Source organism: Alligator mississippiensis, chromosome 3, assembly GCF_030867095.1.
Source record: "Alligator mississippiensis isolate rAllMis1 chromosome 3, rAllMis1, whole genome shotgun sequence".
NCBI classification, from domain to species: Eukaryota; Metazoa; Chordata; order Crocodylia; family Alligatoridae; genus Alligator; species Alligator mississippiensis.
Genome location: NC_081826.1, coordinates 88,984,969 through 89,001,705, shown reverse-complemented (window position 1 = coordinate 89,001,705; position 16,737 = coordinate 88,984,969).

The window sequence follows — 16,737 nt, the reverse complement described above, 5'->3', positions numbered from 1 at the left end:
CTTGATCTTGAGTTTTGAGAGAGAGAGCAACTTTCAGATGGTCCAGCTCTTCTCTCTCTCTGAGTCTTCCTCATGGCTGCTGCTCCTCACCTCCTGGGCAGTCCTTAACTTATATAGCCCTCATGACCTCATTTACCTGGTCCAATGGAGGCCAGCACCTGTTGGCTGTCAGCCAACCAATTTGAAATGCATCACTACTTGCTGGGCACACTGGCAGTTCCTAGCTCCCCAGGGAGCCCAAGCTCCTTACCCAGGTATGTGATGCCAGTCATGTAGGCAGCGGGAGCAGGTTTCCCCCCTCCCTCAGGAATGTATCCAGCTCGGGTTGCCTAAAGGGATAGGGTAAGGCGTGTATCCTTTGCAGGGCCCATCTTAACCAAATTGTCACAGAGCAGAGTTTTTGGAGAGAAACAGAGGTGGCCTTCTGCCACACTGACCATCTATAACTCTGGCAAATGTCTTTAAGAACAGCAGGTCCCAACCTCCTTTGAAAATTAAACTATAGGTATTTCAAATTTGGTAGCCAAAAACTAAGCCACCTTGAACTCACTGGCCTTTTCTGAAAATTTTGATTATGGCATATATTAAGGATTACCTCACCTACAGCAATATTCACGCAGAAATATTGATCATCTGGTGTTCTGTCATCAAACAAAACAAGCCTTTGCAGAGGCCTTTGTGGCCTGTCTATAATCATGATGGAATGGTGTTTGTCACAGGAAACTCAAAGATAGCTCAGACGTCACAAGATTGATTATAACGTGGATCCTACTCACCCAATCCTGGTGAAAATGCTGGAAAGGGGTCCAGAAAAGCTACAATGGCCATTGTGTAAAAGTAGCCTCCACAGAGGGTGGTATTCTATTCTTCTTCAGATTTCTAGACCAGAGGTTGACAGCCTACAGCCCATGGGCCCATGAGCCAAAGGCCTGCCAAACAATTGGACCTGGCCTGTGAAGCCAGGACATCAATGTCAATGTAGTGGTGTGGGGGGAAAAGTGGTATCCATATCAGATGTGGCAGTGGGGCTTCAACCAGACCTCTGTTAAATTTGACCCACAGCTCCTAAAAGGTGGGTGACCGCTGGCCTAGACAACAATATTTGGTTGTCTAAATCTTTAAAATGCTATTTATGCATAGGTTGGCACTCTGCTTCTGCTCATATATATAGCCATTCATCTGCATAGTGCTACAGGCATGGAAATAAAGTGCTAATGTATGTGTAAAGTGACTAATCTGGTCATCTCAGAATCCACAAAAAAATAGAAGGCCCACAGGCTGTCTGCAGGGTATGTGTGTCAAGGAAGGCCATTTTTCATATGCCCAGCCTAGTTACTTGGGTTAAGTGCTGCACTCAGTATTCGGGCCCAAGTAAAAGCATCTCCCTCCCATAATGTCAGTGGAAGTTAGACTCAAAAAACGGAAGCAAAGCCTAGACTTATTTGTGATGACTGGAAAGTACAGTATTAATCCAACAGGATACTGTCAAGGATGATTTTCTGTTGTGTCATCTTCTTTTCTAAGTTTCTAATATGTCCCCCATCATTTTTCTCTTTTTTATTTTATCATTCATATGGTGAATTTTAATGTTGGCCTATGAAAGGTGACACCATCTAAAGAGGGATATACATATTCCATTCAGAGTCAACTATATGAAGAATAATGGAAAACAAATGTAATCAAACAAGCTCTCTACATTCATTTTCAGTTTATTATACAAAAAGCAGCACTTGGACTTTGTAAAAAAGCAGTGCAATTTGGGAAAAAGGAATCCATCTATACTCCAGATGGGGATAAAAGAGCAGGAACAGCACCCCTTTTGTGCCTATTCATAGAAGCATAGAGACACTGAATATACCTATGTGCAGGTCTAGTTGCTTGTTCACAACAGCACTTCTGGTGCTGTAGTCAAGCACTCCTGTGTCATGCAGAGTTACAGCTTGTCAGGGAAATCTATAGTTGGGGTTCCATGGTGTTGAGACCTTTGCCTGATGCAAAGTTCCTCATACATTCCTTCCTCAGCTGAGTCAACAGCACACATTAAACCTCATACTGTCCTGGATGTTACTTCTTATTCAAAATTGCACTACTTTTATTGAGAAGCATGTGTTTATATCTCAGTTACCTCTTACATAGTCAAAAGAGAAATATACATTATTTTCATATTTTTCATTTTTTATAAGGAAAACAAACCCTCATCTTGCGTTTTACTATTTTACACATATCCAGTGACAGATTGGAAATAAGAAATAAGTGACAGCTCCAGATATAAGAAGCCAAGGGAACTCTGAGATATTTTCCTATTATCAAAAGATTACCACTTTGCACTTGAGCAAATCCTATTATTAATGTGCAGTTTTGAAAATAACTCTTTTTTATACTCAGAATAGCATTCTTGATTTTTAATTGTCAAACTCCACACAAATTTTGTCAGCGGGTTTCATACTGAATGCCTGCTTTACTTTTTAAAATTTCAGGTCTAATTTCCTGTAACTCTTCTGAACTTCTGAACTTGATCCTAAAAATCTTCCCTGTATCTCCTAACCTGTGTGGCATCTTTCTTTAATATCATTTCTCTTATGCTTGTGTGACAGTTATCCCCAACATGTCATATTTTTTAACTGATTGTATTGTCATGTTTAGTCTTTGCCTTGCATTTGATGTACTACAAGCAGAGAATTCCTGGACCATTTTAGAATTCAGCTGTCATTGTTACAATGAGTATGGGATGATCTTATAACACTTATTCATGCCAGTTGGTCCAGTGGGACTCTTGTAAAAGAAAAGATCACAATCCAAAATTCCAGTAATGCTGTACTATTATCAAAAGAATATAATATTAGCAGGGCTTATCAAAACACTTGGAATGAAACATTTGCTTGTGGGGAAAATGGAGATCAATAAAACTGAAGTTTTCAAAAGATAGATTCCAGTGGTTAGCTGAAAAAATCAAAATGAAATATTTTCTTCCCAGTCCGGCAGACATTAAGGTCTGTGTCTGCTTGGGCACTGGTGGTATTTCATGCGAGTTGTAATGATGCATTCCTTGTGCCCTCATTTAGGTCTACTACCCCTTCTCCTCAGCTGAACATTTCCTCAAGACAACATTATTTCTTCCTTTTGTTGGCCATTCCACAAAAAAAAATCACATTTCAGCTTTCTATGTTTCAGGATAAACATAAATGTTGCAATATTGGAATACTTTGAAAAAAAAATCAGTTGTAAATTTCATTTCTTTTCTGGTGCATAGGACACAATTTGCTTTCATGTTAAGCATCTTTTGATTTCTACCTAGGATAGGTTAATGATCTAAGCATCAAGTTTTGAATATCTATACAATATGTATAAGCCACGTCTACACATGTGCTTTACTGCGGAGTAGACTAATGAGCTGCAGAGTAAAGCATCACTGTCTATATCTGCAACAGTATTAGGCCACAGTAAACTAATTTTTGCTGGGATAAGATAGTATTCTTGTGGAGAGTACTATCTTACGCAGGGGTCATTTATTGCAATTAAACACACATGTAGACTCTGACTGCAGGTGTAAATTATGCCCAGTTAGAGCATCCAGCCAGGGGCCAGACTCCTGCCTACCACCTAACAACACAGCTCTGCACTTTCAGCACCCTTGTGCCCCAGCCAGCCCTTCCATCACCCAACACTACCATCAGGAGCCCAGGGCTGACCCCCTGTTCTTCCTGCTGCACCCCGACCAGCCCAGGCCTGCTCCACCCTGGCTCAAATTGTTGCTGTCCCGGGTGTACATGTAGATGGAGTAGTCACCAGGAGTACTTTACTCTGGCTCAAACTGCTCTGGAGTGTATTGATTCACATTAATTGCACATGTGGACACACCCATAGACAGCTAGACCAGTGGTTCTCAACCAGCATGCCAGTAGATCCCTTGAAGGGTGCCACTGACGTATGAGGAGATAAGCCAGGTGCAAGGATATAAACATAGGCTTAGGCTCATTCCTGTCTGGTCACTCACCTGACTCCACTACCTGATTTTTTTGCAAGGAGGTAAGCAATGTAATAAATGCTTTCTTTTTTAAAATGGGCTGTAGCTTAATTCACAAAAGTCCTGGAGGGGTGCTTTGAGTCTAATGAGGGTGCTATGAGTTTTAAAAAGTTGAGAACTACTGAACTTGACCAAATCAGGGTCTCATAGTCAATAAATTAACTGTTATGTAATCACATTAAAGATACTAAGGTACTTTTTATGAAACAGATTTTGATCATGCAAAAACTTGTGTGCGCTTTACTTTACCCATCTTAGTTGTCTGCTTGACTTAAGCTGATACTAAATCCAGTGGACTGCAATGAGATTATTCATGTGGTTAAGCTTAATACACACAAAAGCTTTTTAAGGACTGGAGACTTTATGAAACTTCGTATTGGAATTTTGCAGTGTGTAGGAATGTTACAGCAACATTTTGAATACTTTATGAGCCCTCTAGTGGCCATCACAATCTCCAACCATGTTTCAGAAGCTTTCAGAATTCTGCCAGAGCTACAGTATATGTATATTGCTAAGTTTTGGATGATATATATGTTAGTAAACATGTTTGCATCTCACCACACCATGCCCAAGTGGTCCCTTTTTGTTCTGTATGCTTTGTAAACCACAGAAGATCCAATGGGTTTTGCTGGTGTCTCTAACATTCTTCTCTCCCCACAGAAGATCCTATGTGCTGCCTGGTGGGTGCAATTGGTTGGTATATTTCAGCATACTGTGGTACTTTGAGATGAGATGCTCTGAATGATCACAAAAAGTACTTTGTTACACATAAATATGGTACAGTTTTAAAGATCAAGATTTCTTCTAGGCCATGTGTACACAGGGTCACTGCAGAAAGTCAAGGTGAATCAACTAAAGGTGAGAAATCAGAAAGTGTAATTTAAAGCATGTTAAACTCCCATATAGATGTTTTTATTCAGAAGGGTTAAGCTACATTTACATAAGGCCAATGAAACCTTGAAACACTCTTTAAATTATGCACATGTATCTTCAGTTCATTAGCTTTAACTTTCCCTAGTGTCCCTCTTTTGGATAGGGGAAAAAAAAAAGAATCTTTCACTCTACCGATGAATTCTTTCTTCCAGGCCCCCAAGAGCTTTGACATGACAATCTAAATACCAGTCCCAGCAGTAAAGTGACAAATGTTATTCACAGAGGTATGCAATTCTTCTTACCATCTCATGCAAAGCTGTTACAGAGAAAAAGAGAGTCATTGTCTCCTAAAGCAGCAGCAAAAGAGTGCATGAAGTTTATTTCAAGGAAGAAGGCAATTTTATTAGGTAAAGGTATTTTAAGAATTTGAAGGAATTATAAACAATCAAGAATTGAAGTAAAGAGCCCTAATGTAAGACAATACATAGCGGAAACCTAAACATTATACTGTGTTGTGTTCAGAAATTGTGCCTGGAATATTAGCTAGCTATTGAACTTGGAAAAATACCATTACTAATGTTATGTTATCAGCAGGAGAGATCAAAGTCAGAGCAAGGATAACAAACTCAGTTAGAAACAATTTATTGTAAATGTATGAGGCAAATCTGGATGGAACAGTTACACAAATAGATTTCAGGAAGCATTTAATATTAAAATGCTCAAGTTTTCAACCAGATGTTTTGAGAGGATTCATAGATTCATAGATGTTAGGGTCGGAAGGGACCTCAATAGATCATCGAGTCCGACCCCCTGCATAAGCAGGAAAGAGTGCTGGGTCTAGATGACCCCAGCTAGATACTCATCTAACCTCCTCTTGAAGACCCCAGGGTAGGGGAGAGCACCACCTCCCTTGGGAGCCTGTTCCAGACCTTGGCCACTCGAACTGTGAAGAAGTTCTTCCTAATGTCCAATCTAAATCTGCTCTCTGCTAGCTTGTGGCCATTGTTTCTTGTAACCCCCGGGGGCGCCTTGGTGAATAAATACTCACCAATTCCCCTCTGTGCCCCCGTGATGAATTTAAAGGCAGCCACAAGGTCGCCTCTCAACCTTCTCTTGCGGAGGCTGAAAAGGTCCATTTTCTCTAGTCTCTCCTCATAGGGCTTGGTCTGCAGGCCCTTGACCATACGAGTTTCCCTTCTCTGGACCCTCTCCAGGTTTTCCGCATCCTTCTTGAAGTGTGGCGCCCAGAATTGCACGCAGTACTCCAACTGCGGTCTGACCAGCGCCCTATAGAGGGGAAGTATCACCTACCTGGACCTATTTGTCATGCATCTGCTGATGCACGATAAAGTGCCATTGGCTTTTCTGATGGCTTCGTCACACTGCCGGCTCATGTTCATCTTGGAGTCCACTAGGACTCCAAGATCCCTTTCCACCTCTGTGCCACCCAGCAGGTCATTCCCTAGGCTGTAGGTGTGCTGGACATTTTTCCTCCCTAGGTGCAGCACTTTGCATTTCTCCTTGTTGAACTACATCCTGTTGTTTTCTGCCCACTTGTCCAACCTATCCAGGTCTGCCTGCAGCTGTTCCCTGCCCTCCGGCATGTCCACTTCTCCCCATAGCTTTGTGCCATCTGCAAACTTGGACAGAGTACATTTCACTCCCTCGTCCAAGTCACTGATGAAGGCATTAAAGAGTATTGGTCCAAGGACCGAGCCCTGCGGGACCCCACTGCCCACACCCTTCCAGGTCAAGACCGACCCATCCACCATGACTCTCTGGGTGCGACCCTCTAGCCAATTCGCCACCCACCGGACTGTGTAGTCATCCACATCACAGCCTCTTAACTTGTTCACCAGTATGGGGTGGGATACCGTATCGAAGGCCTTCCTGAAGTCTAAGTATACAACATCCACCCCTCCTCCTGTGTCCAGGCGTTTCGTAACCTGGTCATAGAAGGAGACTAGATTGGTCAGGCACGATCTGCCTGCCACAAACCCGTGCTGGTTTCCCCTCAGCATAATTTGCCCTGCCAGGCTCTCACAAATGTGAGCCTTGATAATTTTTTCAAAGACTTTACCAAGGATGGAGGTAAGACTGACTGGCCTATAGTTGCTCGGGTCCTCCTTCCTCCCCTTCTTGAAAATAGGGACCACGTTAGCCCTTTTCCAGTCCTCTGGGACTTGGCCCGTGCGCCACGAGCGTTCGAATATTCCCGCCAGTGGCTCTGCAATGATGTCGGCCAGTGCCTTCAGCACCCTCGGATGGAGCTCATCCGGGCCTGCCGACTTAAAGGCATCCAGTTCTTCCAAGTGACTCTGCACCACCTCAGGATCTACGTATGGAAGTCTGGTGCCTTGCTGCTGCCTCTCTACAACCCCAGTGAGAGACTTGTTGTGTCCCTCACTTAGGAACACTGAGGCAAAGAACTCGTTGAGGAGTTCAGCCTTGTCCCCCCCTGTCTGTCACCAATTGTTTCAGTTTCAAGCTTCTTCAGGAACACAAAAATGGAAGAGTTTTATTGCATGCAGATATGTAACATAACAGTTTTTAGTCTGACAGTGAAAGGAACAGGTTAGAATGATACCGTGTGCTTGTTTGTCTCGTTACTTAAATACCTATTCTGAATTCAGTTCTAAAGCAGCTGGTTGCTGATGAATTCCTGACCGTTGAAAATGATCCTTGTGTTTTAGTTAGTTGAAGATGAACAAATTGACACTCAATCCTGTGAGTGCTGAACACTCTGAGGGGTGCTGCTGACTGCCCTGAGAGGAAGATGAGAGTGCTCAGGATCAGGCCTTTACAACAATAGGAAAAAGCTGGAAATTGCTTTGGGGTACTCAAAGTTTCAAAATCTGAGATGGATACTTGGTCTCTTGCTTTTGATAGGCACCAGAATAAGTTGTACTCTATGTTTAAGGGAAAGGCTGTACAAAGAGGGAGGTATAAAGATAAACTTCCTCAATATATCCAATAACACAACAATCCCAACCCCACAGCTTGCTGTAGAACGGAAATGGAGTTGTGTCAGGGAGCAAAGCTGTAATGCCGCCTGAAGCTAAACTTTCTCCTTATTCATTCAAACATTAACTTCAAGTCCTATGAGGTTTACTCAAATTAGAATTTAATGACTTCATTCTTCTAGAAGTTCTTGTTTAATTGATATCCTGTATGATTTTACAGTTGTCTTTTTTCATATAATTACTATACTACTTGTTACATCTGCCTCGATTACAAAGTGCTTCTGAAGTTCTGTGATAGAAACATTAGTTATTGATACTTGGGAAGAAATGGTAAAGAAAAGGGTGGGAGGGAGAGAGAAGAGAAGCAAAGGTAGGGAAACAAGAGAAGACCATAAGATACTAGAATTTAAAAGGAAACGTTGACAGAAGGAACAGACTGCAATTACAGTTATACTGTTATACTGTGTATGCTGTCATCTCACAAGTAGGCAAAATTCAGCAAACCCCACCCAACAAAATAAAAGTAATAGGAGTCATCAAGATATGCACATGACAAAACAGAGTATCTCTATACGCCTTGAAAGTCATCTCTTCTTCCCCCTCCAACTGTTTTCTTTTACCCAAGTTCTTGTGTCATGCCTTGAGGGCACAGAGGTTTTGGTGTTGGTAGTTGTGTTTTAAAGTTTCCAGCTTTTGGACACACTAAAATAACAACAATAAATGTTGTCCATAATATGGCCTTCAAAAAAAATTCTGTGCCAGGGATTGGATTTGTTGATTCTTGATGCCCTTTCCAACCTTTTGACTCAATTATTCTATAAGTGGTCCAAACAAAGACTCAGATTTGTGCTCCCTATTCTATTTTTGCCTACATAAATCCATAAAAATTATGGTTTACATCATTGTATGTAGGCTCTGAATATGCAAAGTGCAACACAAGCAAAACTAGAAATTAGCTGAAGTTGTAAAATATTATATTTATGGCCCCTAGAATTCCCTGGTTCAGTCTCCAGAGTCTGCAAAGCTGATGCATACAAATCAGCACACTGCTGAAAACTTGAATCAATGTGTTACATTTATTAAATGTGGAAGGAAACTTCCTTTGGATACAACATGTATTAATTGAATACTATACTTCAGTCTCTAACACCTTTAAAACCTGTTTGAATTTTTTTGGTACTCATTTACTCAAAGCTACAAAAACAATGGTCTGGTGCAATGTCAGAGACTTTTTTTATTCCTAGGCAAGTGGCCAGTAGGGATTACTATTATCAATATTATTTTACTCGTGTTGTATTCAGATAACATGTTACAAAAAGGGGGGGGGGGAGAATAACAAACTGAATTGCTCAAATCCAGCTAACTGTGAACATAGTTTGTTTAAGCACATGGTTCCTAAAATGCTGTCCTGGCCCTTCTTCCCTCAACCCCCCTCTGTCTGTCTGAACCCACTTGTAGCACTGAACCTTAAATTAGGTCAGATTCTTCAGGCCAGCAACCATGGGCTAGGCTCACCCATGGTCTGGCACAAAGGTCAGTGCAGGGACAGAGAGAAGGAAGCTTGAGTCTGTTAGCCTGTTTTAAGTTGTGTCCTTGCTGCAGTGGCTGCTTCAGCCATTTTAAGGATTCAGAATTAGTAATGTGTAAGGAACATCTAGCTTTTCTCCTTTTCACAAGGGTCTCTCCAGTGAGGTAGAAGCCATAGAGCTGACTTTGTAGTTCCTGTGGATTATTGCTTGCATATGCTTTTTGGCATGGGGAAGGTTCCTATGGCTGTCCTGCCCATAGTGGAGAGTAATACCGTGGGGCCACATTAAGTTTTCTGGATTATAGTATAAATAATACTGACATATATTCATAAACTTTACCCTCATCTGCATCCATGTCTGCTACTGACCTTTCACTCTACCATCTAGCCAAAAAAAAAAAGGTGGTGGAACAGCAAAAATTATACCCTGATGGCAAAGGCATGATTTTATTAATTTTCCATAACCTCAGAGAGAAAATGTCTTGTAGTAGCAGGGTGATAGTCTTCTGTCTGTGGGTTTTTCTGGTTTTATTTTTTTTCTTGCAATAAGTTTTTTTTTTCCGCAAACACACAAAAGTAAGACTCTTCAGTGGTTTGCCAGCAGTGACAATATTTTTCTACAACTCTGCTTGTGCTCTTCGTTTCTCTGATACAGGAAAACCTATGAAGTGGTTAGTCCAAAAACTTTGGCCTATTTACTCCTGCTGCCCCCTCACCTCTTCCCTCCTCTGATTGCAGTGTGTCTTTATAATGGAAACCTGTGTTTTCTGAATTATTTGAAAGATCAGGCAAAAATGAAAACACCTGTTCTCTCCTACCCTAAAATTGCACCATGTGTTGTTAAAGGCCTGTCCACTTTACTTTATATAGCTACTATTGTCTATGTTTAATCCCCATTCCAGGAGCTAATTTTCAATGCCCTTAATCTTTTACACCCCCTTTTTACACCTACTGATGGATAGTTTTAAAATATAATTAGCATCTATATAGGCAGTCTTTGAAACAGGTGTTACAGTTCATGCTTCAGTGCTACTGTTTCAGGTTCTCTGCAAAGCCAAGCAGACATTGTTGCCTCCCTTATATTTTGAATCATAGGCTGAGGTCCCTAGCATACTACTTGTACTGAGTGGGACTAAATTTTAAAAAGAAAGCTGAGACTATGAAGAACCACTAGAGTATCTGTCTGTACTCCTTGCCTGTTGAGTACTTCAGGCTACTCCCCTATTGTCCCTCTCCAGGGAGTGCACTCCATGTCTTAGGAAACACTGATGTACTACTATAATCCAGTGGTGTAAAGCTCACCTTGTACCCCAGGCCAGATCCAGACTGTGGGACTCCTTGTGGGCTGGATCCGATCTGGGGCAAAAGGTGATTCCAGACAAGGGCATGGGGCAATGGCAGGGGTAGCAGCTGAGGGGGTAGCACTATAGTAGTGGCAACAGGCAAAGTGGTGGGAAGGCAACCAGAACTATATCAGACCTTGATCACTTTCCTGCCACTGATCACCATGTCTACCAGGGCCTAAGGCATGGGTGGGCAAAATGCAGTCTGTGGGCTAGATGCAGCCCACCAAGCCATTCTATCCGGCTTGCAGGGTCCTTAAAAAATTTAGAAAATTAATATTTATCTTCCCCTGGCAGCCTGTCATGCAGCCCTCGATGGCTTACCAAAACTCAGTAAGCACCCCTCCACCCACAATAAATCCCCATCCCTGGCCTAAGGGCTCTAGATTGTACAGCAGGTCATGCCCCTCCCCCAGAAATGCCCTCCAGCTTCTGGAAACTTGTCAGTAGTCCAGCAGGTCAGATAGAGCAGCTTTGAGAGCCATGCATTTGATATCACCATACTAATCTAAGGGCATATCTACACATGCAATTAGTCATGACTAAATTTACCGTGCATATGCTCAGTAAGCGGTTTTTGACAGGTGTCTACACGTGCAGGGACTTGGCACTAATTTAGTGCTAAGTCCCTCCAGCCTAAGGCCCTCCAGCCATGCCTGTGGCCACCATGGGGGGCTCCAGCCTCAGGCCCTAGATACCAGCACTTGGCAGCCATCTTTAGAAGCCAAAACCTGCTGCCAGCACTTGACAGCCATCTTGGAAACACAACCCCAGCCTCTGATCCCTGGCCAGACCCTTCCCTGCCCAGGAGCTGTGTGTCCAGCATAGGGAGAGCACACAGCAGCTCCCTCCTTGCTCACCCTGCCTCCCTGCACCATGGCTGATCCAGCCCCTACCCCTGCCCCTGCCAGCAATGCCTAGTGCCCTGAGCTCCTGCTGGCCATGGTGCTGGCCCCAGCAGGCACCCCCTCCACAGGTCCTAAAAGAGCCACACACCCACCAGCAGGATCCAGAGCACTGGGTGCTGGAGGCCCTGGCCAACACCCTCCTCCTGCACTCCCCACTCCAGCCCACCTGCCCAACTACCCACGCACCCCCTGCCCCTTGCCCACCCCAGAACCACTCTCAGGACATGCACATGTTCAAAATAAAAACCTTTATTTCCCTAACAACCCCCATCCCCATCCCTCCCCCCGCCCTCCCCAACAAACAGAGCTCCCTCCCCCCTTCTCAACAAACAGTGCCCCTCCACCACCCTCCCCACCCACCAACAACAAAAAACCTGTTTATAATGCCAAAACTATTTACAATGTCTCTGTTTTTCTGTATCAGAGTGGGGAGTCATGGGTGGGGGGAGGTGCCCAGCACCCATGGCTGGGGCCATTCCGCCATAGGTCCAGGGGCCACGGTGACCCCAGTGGGTGGCAGCCTTGTGCTGCAGCCACCTGGGATGGCATTCCCCAAAGGCTCCCCCTCTGGCTGTCCCAGTGCAGCCCCAGCATCCCTGTGGGGCACATCTGGGTTCTCAAGTGCATGCTGCAGGAGAGAATGGCAGGGCTGGGCCCAGGCAGGTGGCACCAGGTCCAGGGTGAGGGTTGGGCCAGGGGCTCTGGTAGGCAAGAGGTGCCAGAGGACCATCTACCAGGCCCAGGTGGGGGCCTGCTGTGGGGCACAGGGTGAGACCAAGGGGCTCTGTGAGGCAATGGGCAGGGAAGCAGTAGGGGGCATGGGCATGACCGCCAGGCCCAGGAGAGTGTCCAGGGTCTGAAGGTGTGTGTCCTCAGTCTCCATCACCTGGGTTTGGAGGGCCACCTGCTCCCAGAGCACCTCAATGCACTCCCACTCCAGGGCCTCATACATGCCCAGTGCTCCTGCTGTGCCTGGTCCCATGCCTCCTCCTGGCACATTCACAGACAACTGGAGCAAGGGGCTGGCCATGCCCCCCCTTCCTCATTGAGGGCCTCTCTGGGGAAACACCCCAGGGCTGCCCCCCATCTGATGCTACTGTGCCCCAAGTGTGCCCCTGCTGTGTGTGCCCCAGGCTGTGCATGATGACCCATTTGTGCACACTCAGGGATGCCTGACCCCCTATGCCCTGCTGTTGCTGATCCTTCTGGTGCCCAGGACACACTTATGCTCTTGGTTTGGACCCTAAGTTACGATGGCATGGGAGGCAAGCCTGGGCTGCCTCGCAACCTCCACCACCACCTGAAAGGCTACCTGTGGCAGTGCTACATGTCCCTGCCCCTCCAAGAAGGACAGTGCCACTGGCTTCAATGTCTTCCTCGGGGTGTGAGAGGCCAGTGCCTCAAATGAGTACCCAACTGCAGGGACACAGGCTGCTGACCTCGGGCCAGCGGATTGCCCGAGGACCAGGGACGGGGGCAGAGGCAGGGCCTGGAAGGGTCCTCCCACCGGTGTGGGACTTACCACGTGTCCGGGGGTGGCTCAGCACGGGCCTCTCCAATGGCAAGGGTAACCAATGTACACAATGTCTGTGGCCTGTGGTGTGCAATAGGCCAGCGCCCAGCCAGGCCTCCCCCACAGGGAGGAGCTTAAGCTGCAGTAGGCTGGCAGTGACATTGACATTTGCAGGGGTGTGGCCTGGGTCCTGGGGCACCAAAATCCAGGTCAGATCCTGCATAAAGGCCATGATCTTGCAGGCATAACTGGACCAGCGATTGTAGTCTGTCACGGCCATCCACTGTACCTGCAAGGCCTTGACTTCAATGTAGCATTGCTGCACCAACTAGGAGTGCCCTCACTTCCACATGCTGTCCTCATAAATGTGGGTTTTGTGCACCCACCCTGCATGAACTGCCTCACCATGTCAGCACTACCCCAGAGTGCCATAAGGTTGCCAACTTCCTCCCAGGTCCAGTTGGGGGCCCAGGCAGTTAGCATGGGCGTACACAACCAGGCAGGGCCAAAGCTTGACGGGGAGGATGGTGGGGATATGATGTCCCAAGGATATGATGCTGGCTCTCTGGGCATCCATGTGGCTATCCCTCTGATGCCAGCCCTAGACACCTGCTAGCAGCACCCAGCACAGGGGCATGGCCAGGGATTGGGAGCTGCATGGCAGAGGCACCTCACTACAGTACCTGCAAAGACAGGAGACACTGATGGAGGTGAGCAGCAGCAGAGAGCAGGTGCTGGCCCTGCTGCAAGAGACAGCCAGCTAGCAGCCCTGTGGGGATATCAGCGCTGGGCAAGGGATGCAGCAAGCTGTAGCCCTTTGCAACACACATCTGTGGCCAAGTAGCAGCTGTGGAGAAGGGACAAGCCAGGCAGAGGCAGCCTGTGTTCTGCCCAAGGGGCCACACAAGGCATGTAGTGGTTCTGGTGATTGCACAGGAGCCACCAGGCTTCTGTGCGGTGTGCCCCAAGGCACAAAATGGCTGCACACTTTTATAACCTGCAGCTAGGGGCCCAGCTAGGGGCCCAGCCCTGGCCCAGGAGCAGGTCCCAGCCAGAAGCCCTGCAGCTGGGCTCAAGCCTGCCCCCTACTGGGAGGGCAGATCCAGCACTAAACTTAGTGCCAGGTTGTGTCTATACATGCATTATTGTGCATTAACCAACTGTGGCTAAATTTGATACCTGCATTTACAAGTATCAAATTTAGCCACATTTAGTCATTTTTACTGCACAGTAAGGGCACACACATATAGAAGCATGCCCTTACTGTGCAGTAAACTAGGCTAAGGCGTATTAACATGTCTCGTGTAGATTCTCCCAAAGATGAGTTTGTTGTGTTGTCAAGGCTTTTCTCTCATGTATTTATCTATAAGCATGTATGCATATAAGTAAGGTTGATGATGGACCAAATCTTTAGCTGATATAAGTTAGCATAACACATTGCTTTCTGTGAAGCAATCTTAGTTTATATAATCAGAAGACCAATTCACAGATGCATCCATTTTCTTTAGGTCTAGCTTTAACAAGCCACACACACTGCAACAAAGGTTCTTGCTGGAGGAAATATTTTTCACTTAGGGCACTGCTGAACAAATAAACTAGGCAGCAAAGGGGATTAGTAGTAATAAAAAGCATTAGTTCCTCAAGGAAAATAACATCCCAAAAACTAATCAGCCAAAATTTCTTTTTCTTCAAAACAAAGTTGTCAAGGACATGTAAGATTTTTCAGTGTACGTGAACCTGCATTGGGCTAGTTAATTTAAATACTGCACTGCTAACATTTAGTACAGAATAAGCAAGTAGCATAAAGAAAAGAGAAAAGTAAATGAAAAAATAAAAAGACTTCAGATGCCATTCAAATGAAGTAGTTAAGCACATTCTTAACTTTTATCATAAGAGTAGTCCCTTTGAAGTCAATGGGCTTGTATGAGTTTAAAGTATAGAATGTGCTTAAATAATTCACTGGATCAGGACTTTAAATAAATAACTGTTAGCTAATAATTCAACCTGCATAGTACCTTTATAATTAATGAGCCCTTGAAAAGCTAGTGAAGAGTGAGAAAAACTTTGTTACCTTTGCCATTTTGTGTCTAATTCACTTGATTTTTCTCATCAGAAGGCTGAAATAATCAGATATGGAAACAAGCATGTTTATTCCCTCTATCGCTGTTGCTTTTTGGTAGCCTAGAACTTTATGTTCTATAGTGCAATAATGTTACAATACTACTGAACAGAATTAGTCTCAATCACACTTCCTCCTTTGTCTAATGGGCTAAGTACAGACAGTCAAAAAGCCTGAGGCAAAATCAGTTTAGTCTTTGCAGGTTAGTTTAAGCTGCATAGATTGAACCGATAGGCTACGGAACAGACATATACTTTTGATTCCAGAAATGCAGCCACATTCTTGCAGTGGTCCAGGCCAGAAGCCGGGGGGCACTGGAGCATGACTCCTTGCTCAGCTGGAGCAGACAGCTTGAGCCAAAACTAGCCCACCCCCCCTGCCTAGGGGGTCTTCAGAGGAGGCACAAAACATCCTGGGATGCTGGAGGATTGTGAGGTAACTTGAATCCGGAAGGGACCTGGAACAGAAGTTCAATAAATCAATTTAACCTAAAATCACTTAAGTCTGATACTATATTCATCCAGGTTTATCTTAGACCAGTTTTGGCCATTTTGGGAATGGTTTATCTACCCTGAACTTCTGTTGTGTTACAGATTTGAACCAGTTTCTGATCACTTATGCAGCTTTATATGTCATTTCTGCCCCTAGACATGATGAGCAACTTCAGGCCTGAATATAAAGATTATTGGCTGGCTAGACACCTAGAAATTTAAGAACTGCACTTAGGCCTACTCTAACATCTACCTGGAAGGAAGGTAGGAAGGTAATTGTCTTTCTGTTGCCCATCAGCATTTTTGGTTTGTTTTTTCAATGACCAAACCAAAACTCAGATCAGTATATGATACTGATATATGTGTTTTTAATTAAGAAAAGGACCCTGTGCAGGGATAGAGTCTCAATAAGTATACACCTACTCATCTAATTTATAGCATTAATATTTTTCAGGAGGCTCAAGTCAGTGCTCCTACTTTTTCATCAGGACAATTCACTATCATAAGATTTACTAAATAACTGCATTTGAGAGTCATTAAATGTGAAATTTACCAGCATATCACAACGGCACAACTCCCTGAACTTACTAATGGTAAGCTGATCATAGTTATAAAGGTTAATTCTGAAAAATAATTGCTGTGCCCTTTTCTAGATTTGTTTTATGCAGTCATACTCAGCCATACTTTGTACCCCTTATTGATTATTTCTATTTAATAATTAATTATTACTGCAGTTTCCATTGGAAAAAGTTTTCCTCACTCCCTGTTCCTAATTCTTCACTTCACATCTTAGCTGAGCATTATTGTGATTAAGTAGTCTCCACATTACACATACAGATAGCTGTATGTCAACCTGCCTAGTGAAATATCCCTTCAGAGGCATACATTGAAAGTTTGATGCCCTGGGTGGCAGGCAGGAGGGAAGTGAGGGCCAAGCAAACTCTTACCTCCCTATGCAGGGGCTGCCACAGTTGT